Source organism: Panicum virgatum, chromosome 9K, assembly GCF_016808335.1.
Source record: "Panicum virgatum strain AP13 chromosome 9K, P.virgatum_v5, whole genome shotgun sequence".
Classification (NCBI taxonomy): domain Eukaryota; kingdom Viridiplantae; phylum Streptophyta; class Magnoliopsida; order Poales; family Poaceae; genus Panicum; species Panicum virgatum.
This window is the reverse complement of record NC_053144.1, coordinates 45764273-45776550: the sequence shown is the minus strand read 5'-3', so window position 1 is coordinate 45776550 and position 12278 is coordinate 45764273. Positions and strand designations below refer to the sequence as shown.

At 51.4% G+C, this 12278-nt stretch overlaps 1 long non-coding RNA gene across 2 annotated transcripts; it reads right to left on the bottom strand.

The window, feature by feature from the left end:
- Positions 1 to 2989: 2989 nt before the first annotated feature.
- On the bottom strand, positions 2990 to 10151 carry LOC120651677. 2 transcript variants are annotated; one of them, XR_005666277.1, is made up of 2 exons: positions 9642 to 10151; positions 2990 to 3960 (listed from the first exon to the last, which is right to left on the bottom strand). It is a non-coding gene; the product is annotated as an uncharacterized LOC120651677 (long non-coding RNA). The 2 variants fall into 2 exon arrangements; XR_005666276.1 differs by having other exon boundaries at positions 9589 to 10150.
- Positions 10152 to 12278: the final 2127 nt, after the last annotated feature.

The following is a 12278-nucleotide window of genomic DNA, read 5'->3' as shown; positions in this document are numbered from 1 at the left end:
TACACTCTCACGGCTCGTCTGATCAGTGGCGTATAGACCGTTAACATAACATGAGGGTAGGGATATTTTAAACAAGAAAAAATGGGCAATGCATTACGTCATGGTATAGAGGGAGTTATTTTTATTAGTTGATCGATCACTACTGCATAAAAAGGGGGAAAAAAGATGGCGCATTATTTTTATTAGTTGAGCAATCACTGTTGCAAAAAAAGGAAAAAGAAAAGGATGGCAGTCGAGAGATTGGAACAATGGGAGTGGCCCTTCTTGAAGAGCAATCATACCACTATGCCAGTCCTTCCGTTGTGATATGTTTGGCCATGATATCTACACTTTTTATTGGTAATTATCGTCCATTTGGTCGACGGCCCATCTGGGAGTGAAGAGAGGGAAGAGAGGGATGGCGGATGGGCCAGCTGGGCCGATGGCCCACGAGAGAAGATACATTTTGCCATTTTATTTTTCTTTGTATAGGAATTCTAAATTAAAATCAAACAATTTTGTAGAGAAATTATTTAATATCAAAATTTGAAACTTAGAGTGTTAAAATTTTGCATACAGATGGTTTAGATCCAGTTTGTCAGACACAATTTGTTATTTTTTGTCATAAACATTCATATATGACAAACGAAATGTCTGGGGTTGGGTAAACTTCGATATGATGATCACTCTATGACGAATCCGTGTTGATTAACAGGCTATTAACACGATAACAAAGTCAACCGATTACTCTCATATCTCGTGTGAGTTGATAGACTAGTACTCGTAGCACGACAGCTACTCAACCTACACTCTTGCGTCTCGTCTGTTCATTGGACATATAGACCGTTAACGTAACATGAGGGTAGAGATATTTTAAAATTGAAAAATGGGCAATGCATTATTTCAGGATATAGATGGCGTTTTGTTATTAGTTGAACAATCAGTATTGCATAAAAAAGAAATAAAAATATGGAGCATTATTTTTATTATTTGAGCAATCACTATTGCGAAAAAAGAAAAAAAATAGTTAAGATTTGGGAGACTTGAACATAGGAGTGGCGTTTTTTGGAGAGCGACCGTACCACTGCGATATTGCTTCCGTTGTGATGTATGAGGCCATGATATTTATTTCTTATATCATAATTAATTAACCCCTATTAAAAAGATCCGTGGATGCATTTTACTCATCAACAATACACAATCTGCTCTATTGGTGGTTAGAGAAGCGCATCCCGGAGTTCAAGGTCGCAGGATCAACTCTTGGGCGCGGCTCATTTTTTATGCATGGCACCGTGAGTGGAGCTGCAGCGATGACAGAGCCAATGCCATCAGTTTTGGCTTCCCAGCGCCACAACGACATCTTTTATTCAACTCAGGTACCCGGGCAGAACAACTTCTAAATATGATATGGAGGGAGTACATCGTTTAGGGCACGTACAACGGTCAGCCCAAGCCGTCGTTTTGTCTTGATCTTACAAAAATACGTCTTCCGATCAGGAATTAAACAAAGAGAGAACAAAGCCGTCGACTTTTTCGTCTACGACGAGAGCACGTGCTCCCAGGCGAGAGGACGACGCACCCATGCGTTGTACAGGTTGCTGCTGCTCGTCGACCACTCGGAGGATCCCGTGCGGGCATGCCAAATTTTTCTCGGTCTCTTGTGCGCGTCTTCTCCCTCACAGAATTCCGGCCACCATGATGCATCCCCGGCTCAAGTAATAGATAAAATGAAACCCCATCATCGTGCTCTTTCTTTTCCCCCAAATTCTAAGCCCTTTTATGTTCTAAATCATCTGCAATTTGACTCACAGTGAGCTGCCGTCCGCCAGCCATGGAGAAGACCACTAGCGCCTACTCGCCTATTTTGTACACACCACCAGTGCCTTCTCAGTTAAGAGATTCTGGCCACCATGATGCATCCCCGGCACAAATAAGAGATAAAACAGAACCCTCTTGTTATTCTCTTTCTTTTCCCCCAAATTTTAAGCTCTCTCATGCTCTAAATCATCGGCAATTTGAGTAACAGTGAGCTTCTGCCCGCCAGCCATGGAGCAGACCACCATCGCATTCTTCCCCCACGAGATTTCGGCCACCATGATACATCCCCAACGCAAGTAAAAGGTAAAACAGAACTCCCTCGTCATCCTCTTTTTCCCCCCCAAATTTGAAGCCCTCTCATACCATAAATTATTGGCAATTTGACTCACAGTGAACTTCTATCCACCAGCCATGGCCCATGGAGGAGACCACCATCGCCTTCTTTCCCGCAAGATTCCGGCCACCATGATACATCCCCAGCGCAAGTAAGACGAAACTCTCTTGTCATCCTCTTTCTTTTTCTCCAAATTTCAAGCACTGTCACGCCCTAAATCATTGGCAATTTGACGAACAGTTTGCTTCTGCCCGCCAACCATGAAGAAGGTTATTTTACATGCTTATTTTAAGTGTCATACGAATTATTTGAATTATTGAATATATTGTGTATTTTCTCACGTACGCAACAAAATGGCTACAAAGATCAATTATGCACTAGATCACCATAAGTTTGTGTGTCAAAGGATGAATTAATCACCCTGCAGACAGCTAAACAGACAGCTCATTGTACAAATTGTCTGTTCAGCTGTTTGTTTGTGCTAAAAAGACAGCAGCTGTCTGCACTATTGTACATGCCCTATTAATCACCCTGCAAACAGCTAAACAGACAGCTCATTGTACAAGCTGTCTGTTCAGCTATCTGTTTGTGCTAAAAAGACAGCTGCTGTCTGTACTGTTGTATATGCCCTAGCTGAACAGACAGCCTGTACAATGAGCTGTCTGTTTAGCTGTCTGCAGGGTGATTAATTCATCCTTTGACACACAAATTCATGGTGATCTAGTGCATAATTGTTCTTTGTAGCCATTTTATTGCATACATGAGAGAATGCACAATACATCTAAATAATTCGTATGATTCTTAAAATAAGCATGTATATATACACATGAATACACGAATGAATGAAAATACATTCAGTTGGTGGCATTCAAATAAGCATATATTTTTGCTAGCAGTTCACACTCTTCAGTTGATACAAGCATGAATCCAATAGTACACCAGACAGGAATGTAAATAACCACCACACATGAATGCATGCAGCCATTGCACAAATAAATTTTCAGTTGACACTTGAAAAGGAATAGAGTCTAACAAACAAATGCCATTATCAGTTCACACTTGACAAAATAAAAATGACACTTGATTGAAAAGAAAGATTTGTTCAGTTGACACTTGACTGCAATAGATGGCAATTCAGTTGTCTATATATCTTTGCCCTTCTCAAAACTTGGCATTGATGTCCAGCTGCAGTTGTGCTTCCTCTCTGCTTTTTCCTTGATCTGAAAAAACTTGATTTACAGTTATATATGCCAAGTTAGTTTGCCCACATTATATATATATAACTGAATTCATCATGAAAAGCAGGAAAAGCAATTTACCATGGAATCCAACTGAAAAACTTGATTTACAGTTCCATCATATAACTGTGACAGTAAGTATGTAACTGTAATATTGAATTGGGTACCATATATATACCCAAAAAAATCTCTACATACATGTCAGTACATATATATGAGATAAGATATTTGAATTAAGAGATACATATATACTCTGGACTCAACAGGCTCCAATGTTCCTCTTTTCTGAATGAACCAAAACAAAAATGATGTAAATGTTATAGCAATAGACAATGTTCCTCTTTTCTGAACATGTTCAATTATATTCATTGAAATGACGGTGTAATGAAAAAGATCCACATGTACACTATATATCAACACCATGAGACACAGTCAATCATTAACACAAACAACTACTAGTGGTTTCGGATGGCATATATAGACAGCATTTTCAGGATATTTTGGGTGGATGGCATATATAGATAGCATTTTCAGGATATTTTGGGTACAGTTTTCACAGAACACGTGCCATCTCTGGAAGGAGCTCTGATCCTTGAGCAAACAAACAAAAAAGAAATAAGTCCCTGTTAGTCTGTAATACCACCACTAATAACAATTAAAATACATTTACAAGAAAAATAGAATACTGCCCCAACACACGAAAAAAACTGTAGGACTGCAGGATAGGACAAAATTTCACAACATCGTTGGAGAGAAATACAACAAAATGTCTCAGTGCAATACACAAGTTGACCCTTCAGTTAACTATGTGATAGGAACAGCAATCCTACTGTGACTGCAAAGGTTGTAGGGGTGTGTGGATGGAGGGCGAGACCTTGGGGGTCGCCGGTGGATGGGCGCTGTGGCGACCAGCAAGGGGCGGCGGCGGCGTGGAGAGGGCGCGCGCGTGCGAGAGAGAGAGAGTCGCGAGATGGGATGGCCCTGTGAGGCCAACTGAGATTCAATTCTCAGCCTATCTTTTCTAATCCTGAGTTCCCGTTCCCTATTTAACTTACAAATGTTTCAACTTATGGAAATAAACTTGACCCCTAAGGAAATAAGATCGTGGCCCTCCTAGCCACTTGTGCACCGCCACCGCTGGTACGTGATCAGCGGCGCCGATTGGGCGCCTAGGGCGGCTGGGCCTAGCCCATAACATCTCTCCGCTCCTCGGGAAACAGCTCGTCCTCAAGCTGGAAGTCGGGGTAGCGCTCGACGAAGGACTCCCGTGGCTCCCAGGTCGCATCATCTGGAGGTAGCCCCTGCCACTCCACGAGAATCTCCCAGGCGCCATGCTAAAGCGTGCCCGCCGCACCCGAGCAGGAGTCAAGACCACCCTGCCATCATGAATGGGCGGCAGTGGCGGCGTGGACGCAGGAGGGTCATCGTGGAAGGGCTTCAACAACCCCACATGGAAGACATTGTGATGGCGCGACCCCTCTGGAAGGGGCAGGCGACAGGCCACCTGCCCAATGCGCTCGATCACCTGGAACGGACCAGCGTAGCGGGGGCCGAGCTTACCCTTGGGACGGCGCTCCAGCGAGTGGGTCGGCCTGTGTAGCAGGCGGAGCCAGACCCAATCACCCACCGCAAACTCCAGCTCGCGGTGGTGAACGTCGTAGTAGTGCTTGGCGTGCTGACGAGCCTGGAGAAGACGCTCGCGGACGTCGGTGAGGAAGGAGTCGCGGTCGCGGAGAAGCGTGTCAGTCGCGTCCGTCTGGGCCGCGCCGGTGGTGTGTGGTAGTAGCGCCAGCGGGGGCCGCCCGTAGACCACCTCGAACGACGTCGCCCGAAGCGCCGTGTGGGACGAGGTGTTGTAGCAGTACTCCGCCCACGCGAGCCAGTCCACCTAGGCTCGCGGGCGGTCTCCCATGGCGCACAGCAGGTACATGGCCAACACCTTGTTGACGATCTCCAACTGGCCGTCCGTCTGAGGATGAAACACCATGCTGAAACGGAGCTGGACGCCAGCCATCTTGAATAGGTCGCGCCACATGTGACTCGTGAAGACTGGGTCCCTGTCGCTGACGATGGACGTCGGGAAGCCGTGGAGCCGACCGATGCCATCGAAGAAGGCGCGGGCGACCGACGAGGCCGTGTATGGATGGCCCAGGGCGATGAAGTGCACATACTTGGAGAAGCGGTCCACCACGGTGAGGATGACCGACTTCCCGCCGACCTTGGGCAGGCCCTCGATGAAGTCCATCAAGATGTCCGCCCAAACCTGGGAGGGGACCTCGAGGGGCTAGACAGCCCCGCTGGCCACTGCGTCAGCGTCTTGTTGTGCTGGCATGTCGGGCAGGCGCGGACGAATTCCTGCACCAGCTTCTTGTCGTGAGGGACGTAGAAGTTGGCGCACAGATGTTGTAGGGTCTTCTGGACGCCCTCATGGCCCGCTGAATGAACCAATGAGAGCACCCGCTGGCAGAGGTCGTGCTGGGCGGGCACGAAGATGCGCTTGCCGTGGAGGAGCCCGGCGTCCCAGCGCCAAGGGGCCGTGAGGCCCTCACCCTGGAACTGGGCGGCCTCTCCGTCGGTGGAGGTAGCCGCCCGAATGTCGTTGATGAGGCTGAAGGACGGCCCGGAGATGGCGTGGAGCGTTGCTGCGTCGTCGGAGCTGGACTCGCTGTCGCGGCGAGAAAGGGCGTCGGCCGCGGAGTTGAGGCACCCCGGACGATACTCCACGGCGAAGTCGAAGCCGAACAGCTTGCTGAGCCACTAGTGCTGAGGGATCGTGGACAGCCGCTGGAAGAGGAGGTACTTCAGGCTGTAGTGGTCGATGCGGACCAGGAAGCGGCGCCCCCACAGGTAGGGCCGCCAGTGCCGCACAGACTGTACCAGGCAAATGAGCTCCCTCTCGTAAGCCGCCAGCTTGACATGGCGGGCGGCGAACGGCCTGCTGAAGAAGGCCAGCGGTTCGGACCCTTGGTGGAGTACGGCGTCAAACCCGGTGCCGGAGGCGTCGCAGTCGACCACGAACTGCCACTCGAAGTCCGGCATCTGCAGAACGGGACCGGTGGAGAGCGCCTGCTTCAGCGCCGCGAAAGCCTCCGCTGCTTCCGCGGTCCAGGCGAAGGCCTCCTTGTGCAGGAGGCGAGTCAGGGGGGCGGCGATGGCCCCGAAGTCCCGGATGAACTTCCGTAGTACCCGACGAGTCCCAGAAAACCGCGGACGCCCCGGGCCGAGCGGGGCGCAGGCCAGGACGCCACAGCCTCCAGCTTGGCGTTGTCCATGGCGACGCCCCCGGTCGAGATGACGTGGCCGAGGTAGGCGACCGAGCTGGAGCCGAAGGAGCACTTGGAGTGCTGGAGGTGGAGGTCGTGGGCGCGAAGCGCGTCGAAGACGAGGCGGACGGCTGCAGGTGCTCCGACCACGAAGAGCTGTAGATCAGGATATCATCAAAGAAAACAAGCACAGACCGCCGAAGGAACGATTATAGGACGTCGTTCATGAGAGCCTGGAACGTGGCTGGCGCGTTGGAGAGTCCGAACGGCATGGCGAGGAACTCGAAGTGGCCGTGGTGGGTGCGAAACACGGTCTTCTCCGCGTCGGCCAAGTGCATGCGCACTTGGTGATAGCCGGAGCGCAAGTCTAGCTTGGCGAAGAACTTGGCGCTGTGCAGCTCGTCGACCACCGAGATCGGGAACTTGTCCTTGGAGGTCTTGTCGTTCAGCGCGCGGTAGTCGATGCAGAAGTGCCAAGTGCCGTCCGCCTTCTTGACCAGTAGCACGGGCGCCGAGAATGGGGAGGTGCTGGGTCGAATGATGCCCTGAGACAGCATTGTGGCACACTGGAGCTCGAGCTCGTCCTTCTGCAGCTGGGGTTAGTGGTATGGCCGGACCGCCACTGGAGCCGTGCCCGGTAGGAGGTGGATCCTATGGTCGTAGGGGCGGGACGGAGGTAGCCCGCGCGGCTCGGCGAAGACGTCGTCGTACTGCTGGAGGAGGACGTCGAGGAGGGAGCGCTTGGGGTCGGCGGCCAGGACCCGTAGGCTCGACTCGAAGATGTCGTCGCGGGGGGATCCAATACCCTGCCAGAAGACGCGGCGCCCGTGCCACGTGAACGCCATGCAGAGGTCCTCGAAGTCCCACAGGATCGGGCCCAAGGTCCGCAGGTAGTCGACGCCGAGGATGACGTCGAAGCCGCCCAGGTCAATGCCAAGGCAGCTGATGCTGAATTCCTCCTTGCTGGCAGGGCGTCGGCGTCTCCGGCCGCCGCACCGTCCTCGCCGTCGGACGTGTAGTCACTCACCTCCAGGAAGAAGAGGCACTGGCACTGGTGTCCGCGGACGTAGGGCTCGTCGCAGTTGTAGCAGAGGCCCTGGCGGCGGCGTTCCATCATCTCGGCCGGCGTCAGGCAGCGAAACATCCAGGGTGGCGGCGCCGGTACGGCAGGCGCTGGGGTGGCCGGGGCCAGCAGCGCCGGGACTGGCGCGGCCGTGCGAGGCACTTTCGGCGACGGTGGCAGAGGGAGACGCTGGGGAGGGCGCCTTGAGCGCTGCGGCGGCGCGGTCGCAGTTAGGGCTGGAAACGAGCCGAGCCGAGCCGAGCCCGGCTCGGCTCGGCTCGGCTAGGCTAGGTGCATGAGCGAGCCGAGCCTGGCTCGGCTCGGCAGTTTGGCGAGCTTGCCGAGGAGGCTCGGCTCGGCTCGAAGCCGGCTCGCGAGCCGGCTCGCGAACCTGGCACAAAATATATATTATGCAGTTAGTATATGACTAGTGCATATATATATAAAGCTTATACATATGTTGAAAGTAATCAATAAACAATAATCATGTTAAACATAGATATAGATTAATATTGATATTGTCACACCACATATTAGTATTAGAATATTTCAAAATAGCTTATGGGCCATTATGAGCCTCAGTGGACTGAGCTCGCGAGCCGGCTCGCGAGCCGGAGCGAGCCGGCTCGCGAGCCGGAGCGAGCCGGCTCGGCTCGGCTCGTCATTTTCGCGAGCCTGAGAAGTAGGCTCGGCTCGGCTCGTTGGAGGCTCGCGAGCCGCTCCGAGTCGAGCCGAGCCGAAGCGAGCTCGAGCTGGCTCGCGAGCCTCGAGCTATTTTTCTAGCCCTAGTCGCAGTGGCCGCCGCGCGACGCTCAAAGGCCCGCGCCAGGTGCATGGCATCTTGAAGCGTCTGGGGGGCGCGCAGCTCGACGTCGACGCGGATGTGGTCAGGCAAGCCACCCACGAAGAGATCCGCCTTCTGCTGCGGCGACAGGTCAGGTGTGTGGCACACCATGGCGTTGAAGCGATCCTGGTAATCCTGGACGGCACCGTGCCAGGGGAGCCGTGCCAACTCTGAGAGGCGATTGGAACGGATGGCCGGCCCAAAGCGCTGGTTGACGAGCTCCTTGAGGCGCTCCCAGGATGGTATGCCCTCGTCCTGCTCGAGGGCGTAGTACTAGGTCTGAGCCACGCCCGTCATGTGGTAGGAGGCGAGCCAGACCCGATCCGAAGCCAGGGTGCGCTGACCGCGGAAGAACTGCTCGCAGCGGTGGAGCCAGTTCAGCGGGTCTTCAGCGCCGTCGTAGGAGGGGAAGTCGATCTTGTTGAAGCGCGGGATCCCCAGGCGCTCGCTAGCACCGCCGTGCCCTTGTGCCCCTGGCGCACCGAACGAGGGCATGTTGAACCCATCCGGGATCGGCGATGGCGAGTGGGGGAACGGGATGCTGGTGATCGGCAGCATTATCGTCCAAAAATGATCAGATGAACAATTATATGCATGTGCCTTTTCTCCCCACCATCATGATTGCAGAAACATGACAGGGCCACCAAATGATCAAAGATGGGTTAATATTACACCTCAAGTACAAAGGGTTTTCTGCAGGCTGCAGTTATTGCCATTAGGCCTCAACCGATTGCCAGAATGATACATCACAAGATGACCTAGCGATGGACAGAGTATCCTTACAATTTACGAACTGCAGACTCTACTCAAATCCCTCCAATTAAAATCGCATTCCAATGATAAATGCAATCCTAATAACAGGAATTCAAGCGGACAATCCCCAAATTAGAGAATTGCAATCCTATGTCTACAAATTAGGGTAAAAAAACACACACGGATGGACCTAATCTGAATTACCAGGAATGATCAACCTCACAACACTGAACACAAATTGGCGGAGGGGTTCGAGGTGGGACGTGCGACGGGGGAGGGGGGATCGATGAACGAACCTAACATAGCACCCGGTGAGCGATGGGGGTAGCCGAGGTGGCGACGACCTCACCTGCACTTCCGTGGATCCGTCCTCCCTGATCCGTGAGGCTCGGAGGAATCATCCGCTCGCGGCCGGAGCCGCCGTCGCGGCGCCTTGGCCTCCTGGGCCTTCCGCAGCAGATCACCCCTGGCGCCGCGAGTCCACCACCGCAGATGCCCCCTGGGCCTTCCGCGAGTACGTCGCCGCAGCCTTTCGCTCCCGAGCCGCATCCACCTTCAGCAAATCTCGCGCCGCCGCCGTCGCCTGATCCACGCGCCGCGACATGGTGGCCAGAGAAACCATGCTGGATGGGCGCGCGGAGGGGAGGGATGAGGGGATTTTATCGTAGGATGGCGCGAACCCTTGGCGGCAAAGGATTTCCGTGAGCGCGCGCAGCGGATCCGCGCCTCCATCGGCGGCGGCGGCGGCCACGGTGGTGTAGCAGATGGCAGGGTGGCGGCGGCGTGCGAGGGCAGAGCGAGGGGACGGCGGCGTGCGAGGGCAGAGCGAGGGGACGGCGGCGTGCGAGAGGGCGAGGGCGCAAGCGGACGGCGGCGGCGTGCGATGCAGAGGACAGGGCGTGCCGGAGGGGGGGGGGGGGGGGGGGGGGTTAATGTAAAATGACTATACTGCCCTTCGATGAATTAAATCAACCAAAATAGTAATTTGCGTTGGGAAGGTTGGGAGGTATTGGAAAGTATTTCCAATCATTATAAAAGGGCTCTTTACAGTATGAACGTTTTAGGCAATAAATGTGCATTTGAACCTAACAACGACAACCCAAGGTTTCAGGCAACATTTTGCAGTCTTAGATAATGAAATATTTGGGATAGGGCTGATTCCGATATTTAAAATACACTGTGGATTTTATTTTCATATGTTAAATCCGGCTATATTTTTGTGAGCAAACAATTCACGGTTCACGTTTATGTGACCACACAATTTGCAAGCAAAAATGGGGACATAATTCACAGCAAGAACAACTACATACCGAGGCACAAAAGTACTGCCGCAGTTCAGATGATCATAGAGCAGCAATTTCAACACATATGTGCAGAGTAGATGACAAACTGGATTGGATTGCATCACAAGAATGAAACATTGCAAGATATCATGAGTATGTTTCCTTACCATTTCCCTCCTGTGAACATAATACTGAACTTTTTTGGGGAGTATAACACAGTGCACCTGATTGCCCCTTTTGAAGAGATTTTGTATTAGCTGAATCTGGGACGATGGTAGGAGGTATTTTAGAAAGACGTACTGGACGTCTTAAGCCCTTGTTTGGATGCCTGATGCCTTTCCACGTCAATTCTTTGTCCCCGGCAGCAGCTCCCTGCATCAGAGGTTACAGGTTGCAGTCCCACGTCAATAAATGTGAACTTTTATATTCACTCAGATGCATAAAGTGATAAAGCAATGCTGAATTCAGGAAGTATACCTGAAGCTGGCCTTCCGGCATGTTCCAATTTGAACTCCTGAAAATAAATAAGTCATTGTAAGCAAAGAAAGATCCATTTAACAAATAAAACAGATCTTTCACAGCCATTTGCTTAACCACCAGCTCATTCATTGTTTCCTTCAATTGAGAAATCAGAGTGGCCTTGAGTGATTCTGAGTGACAGGATGTGACTATCTTGCTAGTGAAAAAAATCAGGTAGTGTTAGCATGCAATTCTACAATGCATTTGAGTATTTGACACTAATAAGCACTGTTGTTCAGACCATAGTGCCAGGATGTGACGATCGCCAGTGAAGCATTATCAAGTACAATGAACTTGTGTCCTTGACCCTTGCAGCAAAGCACTCGTTAGTGAAGCCTAATCGAGTAGGAGTTCGGAAAGATATCGTTCCCTAACAGCACCTGGGATCGGTATTCTCCCCGATGTCTGGTAGCCTAGCTCTGAGTCCTAACCGTATGTATTGTATGACCCATAGTCACAGGATTCGGGGTCGATGCCTCGTCCCACGTTCCGATTCGAGGGTCGGGGTCAAAGAGGGTCAGTGTCCCATTCAAGATTGGATCGCGTCCCGGTTTGAGAGGGGTCGCAGCCCCATTACTAGCAGATTTAATTGGGATAAGAAGGTTAAGGGTGTGGTTTTTGTTAGATAATGAGCCGAGTACGTGTACTATGGTCTAAATGTACTCTTTTTATACATTTCTTATATGCTTGTGCAGATCAGTTTCTTCATTAGTAGCACATATATAGTTTTTGTCTTTTTAAAAACGCTCGACCCGAAAATATCGACCCGGATGAATTAGGGTCACGTTCCACATAATAATTTATCGTTCCACAGAGGTATACCCTCTTTGCACCGTAATTTTATAAAGTGACTACCCTCGACCCCGTTCCTCGACCCGGTCGACCCAGGAACTTTGTGACTATGGTATGACCTTTGCTGACATGAATATAACCTTTGGACCTTTATGTTTGACCATGCTCCCACTAACCTTAGGCTTATTTGTTATTGTCTATCATGAGACTGGTTAGGTGGTTTGAGTAGCACTCCTCGGGTCCTGAGTTCGACTCCCTGTGTGATCGAATTTCAAGCCGGGTTAGAAAAATCCCCTCGTTTGTCACCACACCAAAGCACATGCGAAGGTCCGGCCCAGGTCGTAACTGAGGTTGGTTTGGGCCCTCCTACCTAGGGTAGTTGCAGTGGTTGC